The 12626-nt window shown below is 42.6% G+C and overlaps 1 protein-coding gene and 1 pseudogene across 2 annotated transcripts in view; both read right to left on the bottom strand.

The window, feature by feature from the left end:
* USP12 (ubiquitin specific peptidase 12) overlaps positions 1 to 12626 on the bottom strand; it is a 119753-nt gene that overhangs the window by 83902 nt on the left and 23225 nt on the right. The gene's annotated exons all lie outside the window — the stretch shown is intronic.
* Positions 3088 to 3536, bottom strand: LOC103296740 (oligosaccharyltransferase complex subunit OSTC-like; annotated as a pseudogene).

The raw sequence follows: 12626 nt of genomic DNA, 5'->3' as shown, positions 1-12626 counted from the left end.
CGAAATTCATGAACTCAGGGGTTCCCTCAGCCTGACCTGTGCCCTCTTGCAGTCTGGGAGCCCTCGAGGGATGTCCGTCTGACAGCTTAGGACCAGGGGGAGCAGGTCTAAGCCAGCAGTTAGACATCCTTAGTGCTGCCGCGGAGGTGGGAGAGCCTCTAGCCACCGCCAATGTACTTGCCAGACGTGAGCCCAGTTTCTGGCTAAGCAGTGCTCCTCCTGTGGGACTGGGCCGAAACCAGCTCTCCGACATCCCCCGAGGAGTCCTGGATTGCAAGAGGGCACAGGCCAGGCCGAGGGACCCCCACCAGCACACGATCAGGGCCGGGGAGCGACGCAGGAGGCTGGCTAGCTGGGGAGGGACTGCAGGAGGGCACCAGGGCGTGTCTGGCCCGCCTCGCTCAGTCCTGATTAGCCAGACCACAGTAGCAAGCTAACCTACCAGTTGGAGCGTCTGCCCCCTGGTGGTCAGTGTACGTCATAGCAACTGGTCAACCGGTTGACTGTCTGCCCCCTGGTGGTCAGTGCACGCCATAGCAACTGGTCAACCAGTCGACTGTCTGTCCCCTGTTGGTCAGTGCACGCCATAGCGAGCGATTGAGTGGCCTTAACATATCATTAGCATATTACACTTTGATTGGTTGAAGGGCCGACTGGTTAGCATATTAGGCTTTTATTATATAGGATTATTATCACAACTTTAAATAATATATGCTTCAGTTGACAGCTTTTAAATCTGGGCTATGCAGGATGAAAAACTGGCACACAACAAGGTACCTCCCAACTCTCCTTTCCCAGGCTACTTCCTAATTTCTATTACATGCTGTTGGGTATAATACCATTTTAGGGCTTCTAGTCATTCTATATTTACATCTCCAGCTAGATTTACCAATTTCATGTAGTATTTTTAAAATGTTCTGCTATGAAACAAAAGGAAATCAGCACATTTTCCTTTCCTTCTACATCTCGTTTCCCCCACCTCCCAATTAATTCTTTATATATCCAAGAATTATAACACTTACTTTTGCTTCTATAATTATAACTAAATCTGCCATGCTTTATTCAAAAAAACGTAAGTGGAAAGAGGTTATTCAAATGGTAGTGAGTGTATACGAAAAAGCTTGACATGTAGTAGAGAGGGGAGGACAGAGATGTTGATAACTTCAGAAGTAAGAAAATTATAGTTATGTATGCTAAAAAGTTTACAGATAAATAGTAAAAAAAAAAATTTTAATCACTCCAGTGGTTTTTTTTAAAAAACTCTCCAGTATAAGGGAAAAGAAAGAAAAGGGTGAAGGAAGAGAAATGTGGGCCTTGGTCATTATACTACTACCACCCAAAAGAGAAACTTGCAAGTTTCTGGTCTCATTCAAATTCCTGCTGTTTCTCACAGGACTGAAAATCCCCAGTTAGTTGTTCAGATTTGTGAATTAAAGACCATTCCAATGGGTGTACCCTGTGTTTGTCCTGAAAACACAGGTTCCAAGTTCCAGAGAAAGGACCTGTGTGAGAAACAGGCAGGCAAGTCAAGAAAGGGAGCAAGTACTCTCAGGGGAAACTGCATCCTGTCCCAAAGTCTGTGATAACCAAAGTACCACGAGTCTTTCTCCTCTCTCCACTCTTAAGCCCTAATGCCTAAAAGCTCACCCACTTTCTGCAAAGACCATGTGTATGGCTTTATCCTAAAGATAAAAGCAGGCAGGTCTGCTATTCTGATGGAACAGGAAAAGAGAGAAGGCTCGACTGAGCCAACTATTCCAAACTTCTCTAGTTACCATGGTGACTGCTGTAACTTTTCCTACTTGCTGCTGTGTCTTTAATCCTACCTACTACTTTTCAATCCTTTAAGAATTCCTCAAAACTATCTGGTCCATTGGTAGCACCATTTATCCTCTAGTTCTATTATAGTTTAACTAGAGGCCCGGTGCACGAGATTTGTGCACTGGGGGAGTGGGGGGAGGTCCCTCAGCCCAACCTGCGCCCTCTCGCAGGACCCCAAGGATCGGGCCTAAGCTGGCAGTCAGACATCCTCTCACAGTGTGGAGCTCTCGCAGTCAGGGACCCCTCGCTCCTTACTGCCTGCCTCCAACCAAGGCGGGAGAGGCTCCTGCCACCGCCACTGTGCTCGCCAGCCATGAGCCCAGCTTCTGGCTGAGCAGTGCTCCCCTTGTGGAAGTGCACTGACCACCAGGGGGCAGCTCCTGCATTGAACATCTGCCCCCTGGTGGTCAATGTGCGTCATAGCAACCAGTTGTTCCGCCGTTTGGTCGATTTGCATATTTTGCTTTTTTTTTTTATTAGAAAAATTCTTTATTTCTGCTTTCATATACCTTATTGTTCAGGAAACAGTCTTACATACATCTGAAATCATGTGCTATCACACACTCTGTTTAAAGGCAAAGCACCACAGGTGAAACTGGTCAGCTGACAAGTGTTCCCAGCTTATGGGATCTAGCTTCCTGATTTTACATTCCTTTCTGAAAGTCAGAAATGTCATCTCCAAAATAATGCTAAGATGGTTGTAAAAAATAATGACTCTATTCAATATTATAGGTATAGAAATGGAATATATTTTCTTTAACCCTTTGCACTTGCTTGCTTTTTTCTCGATTCCTTTATTCTACTCGGGATTTAATTTTTAAATACCCCAGATTTTACAAAGCCTGGCAGTAGAATAAAAAACTGGAGTTTCTTTTCATACAAACTTATTTATTTGAATTTTTTTATATTTCAAATTATTGATACATTCAAAGAGTATAAAACGAGCTGCTACCGATGCTAACCGTGTCGAGTCACACTCGACATCCGAGTGCAAAAGGTTAAATTAGAAATTGAGAAGAAAATGCCACTTAACATTGGCATGTCAGTGTAGGTAAGCAGGAAAAAACACTGTATAAGCTTGTCTCTTTGATACCAAGAAGATGTTCTAGTTCAAGCTTTAATATGTTTCCATGTTTCCTACTAGATGCTTCTTTTCTGCTACTTTTCATTCTTTTCCATATTTCACAGCAGAGGTTTGGTACCGCCTTTAAAACCTCATTAACAGGAACAAATCCAGTATCCACAGATTTCTTCTCAAAAGGCATGCTAACCCATCAGATAGCCTGGCAGTTTTATTCTCATGAATACTCTAGCCATGGAAAAACTCAATAGGACACAGATGAATCCAATGAATAGAAGAAGAAATCTATTGAGTTTTGGAATGTTTGGAAGCATTGGATAGGTGTAGGATTATGAAAACTAAACCTCCCATTGTAAACAGGAAGCTGGATGCAAGTCCTTCCATAATATATTGTCCATTTACTCTGTATGCCAAGAAAGCTACTGGTCTTTGATGCCCGTGTTCATCAGTCACGGAGCCAACACTTGGGAGGTACAACGATAACATCACAAATTATTCCTCCGGTGATGAGGAAGGAAGACACCACCAGAGCGTACACCGTCATGGTCGAGGGCATGTGCACCCATGGCAGCTTTTTCAGCTTCAGGTTGGGGCATTCCAGCACTAAGAATGGGACTCGGTACAAACTCTCCATGTTTGTGATGCTCTCGTCCCAAGCCCCCTGCATATTTTGCTTTTATTATATAGGATAAACTGAACACAATACTCACCACTTTCACACAGACACATCTTTCTGTTACTTATATAGAAATTCTAGAAATGGATGTGCATGTGCTGAGCTTCCTTTGTAACATATTTCTTACAAAGTAACAGTTTTTATTTTAACTAGTACATTCAAGGGATTCTACTCTCCCCAGAGTATACGTACTGTCTAAATCATATAAGAAGTTTTGTTAATAACCCTGCCAGCCTGGCTCTATGGTTACCAGAGCGACAGGCTGCCAATGAAAGGGTCTTGGGTTCAATCCCCAGTCACGGGTACATACCTGGGTTGCGGGTTTGCTCCTCGTCCCGGTTAGGGTGTGTGCGGGAGACAACCAATTGATGTTTCCCCCCACCTTCACCCCCACTCCCTCCTCCCTTTCCTGTCTCTATAAAAAAGTTTTGCTAATAAATATCTATGATAATGGAAGGAATATCTCTGATGCTAAATCAATCTCATCAGAAACTCAGCCCAAACCAAAGCCACCTTCATTCAGATCACTGTTATAAGTAATAATCTTCAGCAATATTCTCTTAATTACATGTAGAAATATCCAAAAAAATTTATAGATCAATTATATATTTCAAGAATTTTTCAAATTTTATTCTAATTTATAAAAAATAATTGTACGCCCTAACCGGTTTGGCTCAGTGTATAGAGCGTCGGCCTGCAGACTAAAGGGTCCCAAGTTCCATTCCAGGTAAGGGCATGTACCATGGTTGCAGGTACATCCCCAGTAGGGGGTGTGTAGGAGGCAGCTGATGGATGTTTCTCTCTCATCGATGTTTCTAACTATATCCCTCTCCCTTCCTCTCTGTAAAAAAAAATCAATAAAATACTTTTTAACTAAAATAATTATACTAGTCATACATTAAAATTAGTGTCACAACACTAAAAACGAAAAGAGCTGAAGAAGCTCTCTTCACAGGGTTACAAAAGACCCATAGGATAGAACTTGGAGAGATGCAACATCCAGGAAGTATTTTGATCAAAAGCAATTCAATTCCTAAAATGTATCACATTTGGCTTGACATCTAGGCTCAACCTGTTATACTTTGAAAAATGACCGAGAAAAAGAGGGAGAATAGGCCCCCTTTATTTAGTCAGAGAGGGGGGAAATAAAGAGTTCAAGGTGGGAACATGTATATCTACATGCACAAACAGGGTGAACTTTCATCCAAATCTCTCCAAAAAGAGGGAGCTACTTTCTATCCAGGTTACTTTCTACCTCAGGTTACAAAAAAATACTCACAATTACCTCATTTTGAACAAAGGGCTATCCAAAGAAGTATCATGGACCTGAAACAACCTCAATAAATGATAGTTCTAGTTGTCTTTACAGAAGAACTTGAACACATTGATTAATTATGCCTAGAAAAATGATCTCATTATTGTACATGATGTATGTGATCATAAAAACCTTTAAAATCACTTTTATAAAGGAGAGAACAGATGAGCAATTGGTGATATATTATGTGGGAATATCATCAAACAAGCAAACAAAAAAACAAACTGTCAATATATAAACAGAACTGCTCTCCCAAGCCACAGCATACACTGATGCCATCAAAAATGCACATGGGCCCTGGCTGGGTTGGAGTATTGTCCCATACACCAAAAGTTGGGTTTGATTCCCAGTCAGGCGCCACAACCTTTGACAGCAAGGATTCAGAATCTGGAGAAGGGGCCACGAGCAAATGGATATCCTAGATGTGAAATATAAATTTGGAAGGCATTGGGGGAACCAGGTGGAGGCCCTTCTCTAGTGGAATGGCTCCCTGAATCTCTGGACCTATAGCTTTTTATTTACTAGAATATACATTTGCCCTTTAGCACACCAAACAGACATCAATGGTAAGGTTAGATAAACAATAAAGGATTATCAGGTTAGGGGATTGCCTTCCGCCATTCAGCCAGCAGCAGGGTAATATAATGCTGATTCTCAGCCCTTGCTGAATATCAAAGTCCATCAGCCTTCTGACAGACTTCTCGCATTTATATGTTAACTACCTGTTGGTCTTTGCCTCCAGCAATCAGGGCACATACTTAAGGTTGCAGGTTCGATCCCTGGTTGGGGCACGAATAGGAAGTAATCAATGTTTCTCACATCAGTCTGTTTCTCTCTCTCAAATCAATAAAAAACATGTCCTTGGGTGAGGATTTTAGAAAAAAAATGCATGTGAAAAGTGCTGTGTAGGGACATACTTAAATAAAAAAGATGATATGCTGGCAAATTATACTAGATTTCACAAAAAAATAACTAGAGATGAACAAAACACTGATGTGAAAGATATTCATAATTATATTAAAAAATCATATGAACAAAATCCTATATAATAAAAGCCTAATATGCTAAGTGCCCAGTCAACCGGTCAGTCGTTCAACCAATCAAAGCATAATATGATAATGATATGCAAAGGCAACTCAACCGCTCGCTATTACGTGCACTGACCACCAGGAGGCAGACAGTAGACTGGTTGGTTAGCTTGCTTCTGGGGTCCAGCCAATTGGGACTGAGCGAGACAGGCCGGACACGCCCTGGAACCCTCCCACAGTCCCTCCCCAGCTGGCCAACCTCCCATGTCTCTCCCCAGTCCTGATCGACACCAGGGAGGGGGGGTCCCTCGGCCTGGCCTGTGCCCTCTCGCAATCCAGGACCCCTCGGGGGATGTCGGAGAGCCGGTTTTGGCCCGATCCCACAGGCCAGGCCGAGGGACCCCACTGGTGCACAAATTCTGTGCACCAGGCCTCTAGTATTATCATAAAAGTAATGAAAACATAATTTTTAATCTCAAATCTCTATGTATATCAAAAGCAAGTAACCCTTTACCATAGCATATGAATCCCTAAGAATTTGTAATTCCAATTCTTAAATATTAAGGTTTATGACATATATATTATTAGACATCTGCTATTTTATATATAGGCATATAACCATCCTATATAATAAAAGCCTAGGTGGTGTGATGCCCGCACGCAACATCACCACAAGATGGCCGCCACAAAATGGCCAGCAGAGGAGGGCAGTTGGGGGCGACTAGGCCTGCAGGGAGGGCAGTTGGGTGCAACCGGGCCTGCAGGGGAGGGCAGTTGGGGAGGACCAGGCTGGCAGGGGAAGGCAGTTGCGGGGGACTAGGTCGGCAGGGGAGGGGAGTTGGGGGTGAGACAAGGCCAGCAGGGGAGGGCAAGTTGGGGGCAACCAGGCCTGCAGGGGAGGGCAATTGGGTGCGATCAGGACGGCAGGGGAAGGCAGGTGGGGGTGACCAGGCCTGCAGGGGAGGGCAGCTGGGGGCGACCAGGCCTGCTGGGGAGGGCAGTTGGGGGCAATCAGGCCGGCCGGGGAGGGCAGTTGGGGGCAATCAGGCCGGCAGGGGAGGGCAGTTGGGGGTGATCGGGATGGCAGGGGAGCAGTTAAGTGTCAATCAGGCGGCAGGGGGCGGTTAGAGGGTGATCAGGCTGGCAGGCAGAAGCAGTTAGGGGCAATCAGGCATGCAGACAGGCGAGCGGTTAGGAGCCAGCAGTCCTGGATTGGGGAGGGTGCAGGCTGGCTGAGGCTCCCCCACCCCTCGTGCACAAATTTCGTGCACTGGGCCTCTAGTATACTATACAAACATTTACTTCCAGAAGCAAGTATGAAAAGAGGTCAGGAGATGACAAAGGAAAACATGTTTTTCTTCACTTCCCAAGCTGGGTAAGAATATGCCATCTCATTTTGTCTTAGAATTCAGACAGCAACAGACCCTCTTACCACCCACTCTTCCCATTGGAGGCCTGAGTTACTGCTGTTAAGGACTGTTTCTCCAACACAGGTCAATTGTGAAAAAGCAACAAGGAAGAGTGGTCAAGTTTCCCACTGCTGCAGTAATCCGAAATGATTCCTGCTCTAAGAAGATATTTTATGCAGAACTCTAATTTTCTGCCCTACTGCTTAGGGTGAGAGTGTTAAGTGACTATAATAAAGCAAACTGTTTTCCAAGTTCTACTGCCTTCATTTAAAAAAACTATGACTTGCTTGAGAAGCACCAAAAAATTCAAGGCCCTTAAGTCCAAGTCTTATGAATAACTAGAACAAAACAGACCTTAATACAAACCCTTTGAGTAGTTTAATAAGGTAAAATTTTTCTTCAAAAGACAGAATCAAGTAGATAAATAACTTATCCTAGATTAGTTTGCAGAGTCAATTCAAACTAATTAAAGAGCACAGACTTTCTGATTTCTAAGTGTATACATACATACTGACTACCCACAAATATGACTACCCACCAGGCACTACTAGGACAAATATGCACAATATAAGGTCCTATCCTCAGGGAAGATACAATATAAAAGAGGGGGACTTAGACCAAACACATAAAAAGTCAAATCACACAACATTTAAATAATAAAATAATACATGGATTTTCCTCAAAATAATCCAGGAATGTTTCAAGTAGGTAGGTACAAAAAAAGACACAAGTTAGTCCACAGATGGTTTTTTGCTGCAGCTAGTGCATAATACTATTTTTTCCATTTTAATACATGTTTAAGTTTTTCTATAATAAAAAAGATTAGGCTTGGTTAACACTAAATACAATATATGATTAACCGCAAAATAAATGATCCGGATAGTAACTGCATTAGTTCCAAAAGAGACATCCCTGCAAATAAAGTAATAACAAGTAAGACACCACACAAGGCGAGAGTTAAACCTCAGTCAGACTGGGACTTTTCCCGGACAAGCTACTGTGAATGCATCACTGTGGTGGACAGAAATTCAAGTGTTCCCCTGGAATATGGGCAGGACCTGTGCTTCTAACAATCACATTATAACAAAGAAGAAGGGACGTCACTTCTGTGATTATGTTACATTATAGAAGACTCCATATTGTTCTCTGACTCACTTACTCATAGAAGCTAGCTGCCATGCTGTGAGGGCTTACAGAGAGGGCCACATGACTAGTTCCTTGGAGCTGAGGGTGGCTTCCAACCCTCACTCCATCTTACAACAAATTAAAACACAAAACACCTTTAGTGAGTTTAGAAACAGATCCATGGCCAGTCAAGACTCCAGATGAGAACTGAGCTCTGGTCAACACATGGGTTGCAGCCTTGCAGTGGGCACAGCTTACGCACAGAAGCTATCCTATATCATAAAAGACTAAAATGCAAATTGTCCCCTCAGGACTTCAACCAGGAGACCGGGAGCTCGAGTGCTCGCTATGATGTACGCCGACCACCAGGATGTGGCGCGGAACAAAGGAAGGCCCCTGCCGGCAGCTGGCAGCGGGGAAAGGGAGGCCCCAGCCAGCAGCCAGAAGGAAGGCCCCCATCAGCCCTGATCGCCGGCCAGGCCTAGGGACCCTCCCGTGCACGAATTTCGTGCACCAGGCCTCTAGATATGTAATAAATGTGTGTTGGCCTAAGTTGCTAAATTTGTGACAATTTGTTCCATGGCACAGAAATTAATACAACTGTCCCTTACATTTTCCATTCAAAAGCTCCACATTTACCATGTTCTGTGTAGTGTTTGCCCCTTTAGTTGTGCTGTTATTACTTCTTTTGAGTTTAAAGAAATATGAACTCTAGAACTGTAGAATGGGCAGAGAATCCATGTAACAGGAGATCAAATGACCCAGTGTTCCTAGAGAGTGTGTGCCAGTTGTTATGACATAAGTAACAGCACACATTTTCACTCCCAAAGTGCCCCAGTTTAGACAAATAAATGATCATTCAGCCCTATATTCATCTTCTACATATTAATCATTATCTTTCCAGACAAGATTATCTTATTCTTTTCATTTGCTCCAACTGTATTCATATCTCTAATATTACAGTTAACATTTTGCTAAACTTTTCCCAGATTGATGATTTCTATGGCAAACATGTTCAGCATACAGATCAAAACACAATACTTACAGTGCAAACACACTTAATAGAGTTTGCCTTACCCTACATCTGAATGGAGTGTTTTTAGTTCCTATAATGTTACATTCCTACAACTATGAGAAGTTTCCTACAGTTTATGCTATATACTTGTATAAAATTATTTCAAAAATAATCACTCATATAAACGGGTAACACCTGAAATTTATTTAGAAATAGAGAGCTCTCTCTTATAGCAATTTCATATATGCAAATCCCACCTTAATTATTTTACATAGGTAGGATAAAAATAAATGTAGGTGAAGATGCCCTGGCTCAATTGGTTGGTTCATCCTTCCATACAATTGTGGGTTCAATTTCCAGTCAGGGCACATACCTAGGCTGCAGGTTTGATCTCTAGTGGGGGCGCATACAGGAGACAGCCAATTGATGTTTCTCTCTCTCTAAAATCAATAAAATCATATCCTCGGGTGAGGATTAAAAAAAAATGTAGGTGAAGTCATATATAGGAGTACTTGCCTATACTGATTCATGTACTAGTATTTACAGGGTGGGGAAAAAGTAGGTCTACAGTTGTTCATATGGAAAATAACACAATAAATAATAATACAAGAATAAACTGTTTTGAGTACTCACAACCGTAAACCTACTTTTGCCCCACCTTGTATTTTAAAAGCATTTTCTTCTATGTACTAAGTACTATGCTAAGGATATGGGATACAAAGTCAGCTTACTCCTACAGAAAAGGAAATTGAGGTTCTGCCTTTGTTGTTCATAGACTACTTGCTGAATACCCTGTAATAAGGTAATACAAATTATTTTCCACTTGCAAATATATTACTAGTGTACATACATTAAAAATCACAATATGCAATATAAAAAGCTTTTTACAAAAACCTATTTAAAGTTTCTCACCTAATACAATTCTAATCTCAAAAATTGATTTCTTTTATGTTTTGTGTGGGGCATAATAGAGAAAAAGTAGAAAAATTCATGCACTGTCCTTTAAAATAAAAGATAGTGGGAATGACTTGGAGGGAACATAATAGTGGCTTCAGAAGTGCTGATAATATTGTTTCTTAATATTGGAGCTGGTTGCATAGGTGTATTTAGTCTGAAAATTCATTGAGGTTTTCACTCATATGTTAAGCAAATCAGTATCCTACATAATAAAAGCCTAATATGCAAATTGACCGAACAGCAGAATGACCGGTCGCTATGAAGTGCACTGACCACCAGGGGGACAGACACTCAATGCAGGAGTTGCCCCCAAACCGCAGGCCCAAGGCCAGCCAAGGTGGGTGCGAGCGGGGCCCCCCCAATCACCCCGCTGGTCGCCCCGCAGAGGGAGGTGACCGGCAGTGGAGGTGGGGGACAGAGCTGGTGAGTGGGCGATGCCAGGCCGGCCAAGGCAGGTGTGAGCGGGGGGCCCGTTCACCCCACTGGTCGCCCCACAGATCAGCTCTGATCGCCGGCCAGGCCTAGGGAACCTACCCGTGCATGAATTTCGTGCACCAAGCCTCTAGTCTGTATATATAAAAGCCTAAGTGACCGTTATGACCGAACACCGGACGACCAGCCAGTAGCTATGACGCACACTGACCCAGACCTTGCTGCTGAAGCCCTGACAGCCCTGAATCTGTTTCATTTGCACCCCGGGCCCAGACAGGAGGGAAGAGGGAGCCCGATTCCTCACGGAATCGGCTGTTGGTTAGCTTGCTGCTGGGGCCCTGACAGCCCTGAATCCAGTTCACCCACACCCGGACCCAGAAAGGAGGGACCCCACCTGTGCATGAATATGAAATCTTAGATCTACATCAACAAGGACTATTACTATTAATCAAATAATTTTAATGCTTATTATGTCTTTATAGGCCAAATAGGCACAATAACAATAATAGGTACCATTTATTAAGTACCTATCATGGGACAAATACTATACCAGGTACTTTACATACATAATCTATTTTAATTTCAAAACAACCCTTTTAGATATTATCCTAATTTGATAAATAACAAAATTAGCTATTTGAATCCTTAAAAGATTAAAAAGTTGATTAATGCTATTCTTTCTTCATGTGTAAATAAAGTATTATCTAAATATAATAAAGTCATTTTAAAAGATTTTAATTTGTACCCTAGCCGGTTTGGTTCAGTGAGTAGAGCGTCAGTCTGTGGACTGAAGGGTCCCAGGTTCAATTCTGATCAAGGGCACATGCCCAGGGTGGGTTGCGGGCTTGATCCCCAGTAGGGGGTGTGCAGGAGGCTAAATCAAAGAAGAGATAAGTATAATTCAAGACTACAAAGGCTCTTAGTCCCTAGAGAGGAGAAGTGCCTTTGTCAGAGGTTTCCAGTCCCTGACTATACTTGTCTTCAAGTGACACTACCACTGTGCTGGCCAGACCTTTCCCAGCCTTTTCCCCCTCCCCTTTCCACTCACTCTGAAACTGTCCTAAATTTTGACTGGGGATTTTCACCTGTAGTAAGAAGAGAATGTGTAGGCAAATCAAGAGAGGTACTATGTTACTGAAATTCACTCTGCTGATATAAGGAATTCATACATTGTGATTATGAGTTCAGTCAGCCATGAAAATAAATACAGGGTTCCCAGCAGACACCTAAAGAATTGAAGAAGGGAACTAACATTTACTGAACTGGATACCTGATATGCACTATCTTATTTACTCCTATCAACAAACCTTAAAGCAGTATTTCTAAAAAAAGGATATATTGAAGTCTTAATTCTCATAGCTCAGAATGTGACCTTATTTAGAAACTAGAGGCCTGATGCATGAAAGTTCATGCAAGAGTAGGCCTTCCTTCCCCCGACTGCTGGTACCAGCTTCCCTCCAGCCTCAGCTTCTTCAGGAAGGACGTCCAGAAGATGTCCGGTCTAATTATCATATTACCCTTTTATTATTATAGATTATTATAGATAGGGTCTTCACAGAAATTATCAAGTTAAAATGTGGATATTAAGGTGAGCCCTAATCTAATGAGTGGTGTCCTTATAAAAAGGGATAATTTAGACACAGACACAAAGGGGAGACAATGTGAAAAGATACAGGGAAAAACGGTCATCTCCAAGCCAAGGAACCCCTAAGACTATCAGAAGCTGGGAGAGAAAGCCTAGAATAGATCTCTCTTTAGTACGTTCAG

The sequence above is a fragment of the Eptesicus fuscus genome, chromosome 7 (genome assembly GCF_027574615.1).
Source record: "Eptesicus fuscus isolate TK198812 chromosome 7, DD_ASM_mEF_20220401, whole genome shotgun sequence".
NCBI lineage: Eukaryota > Metazoa > Chordata > Mammalia > Chiroptera > Vespertilionidae > Eptesicus > Eptesicus fuscus.
This window is presented reverse-complemented; position numbering and strand designations above follow the sequence as displayed.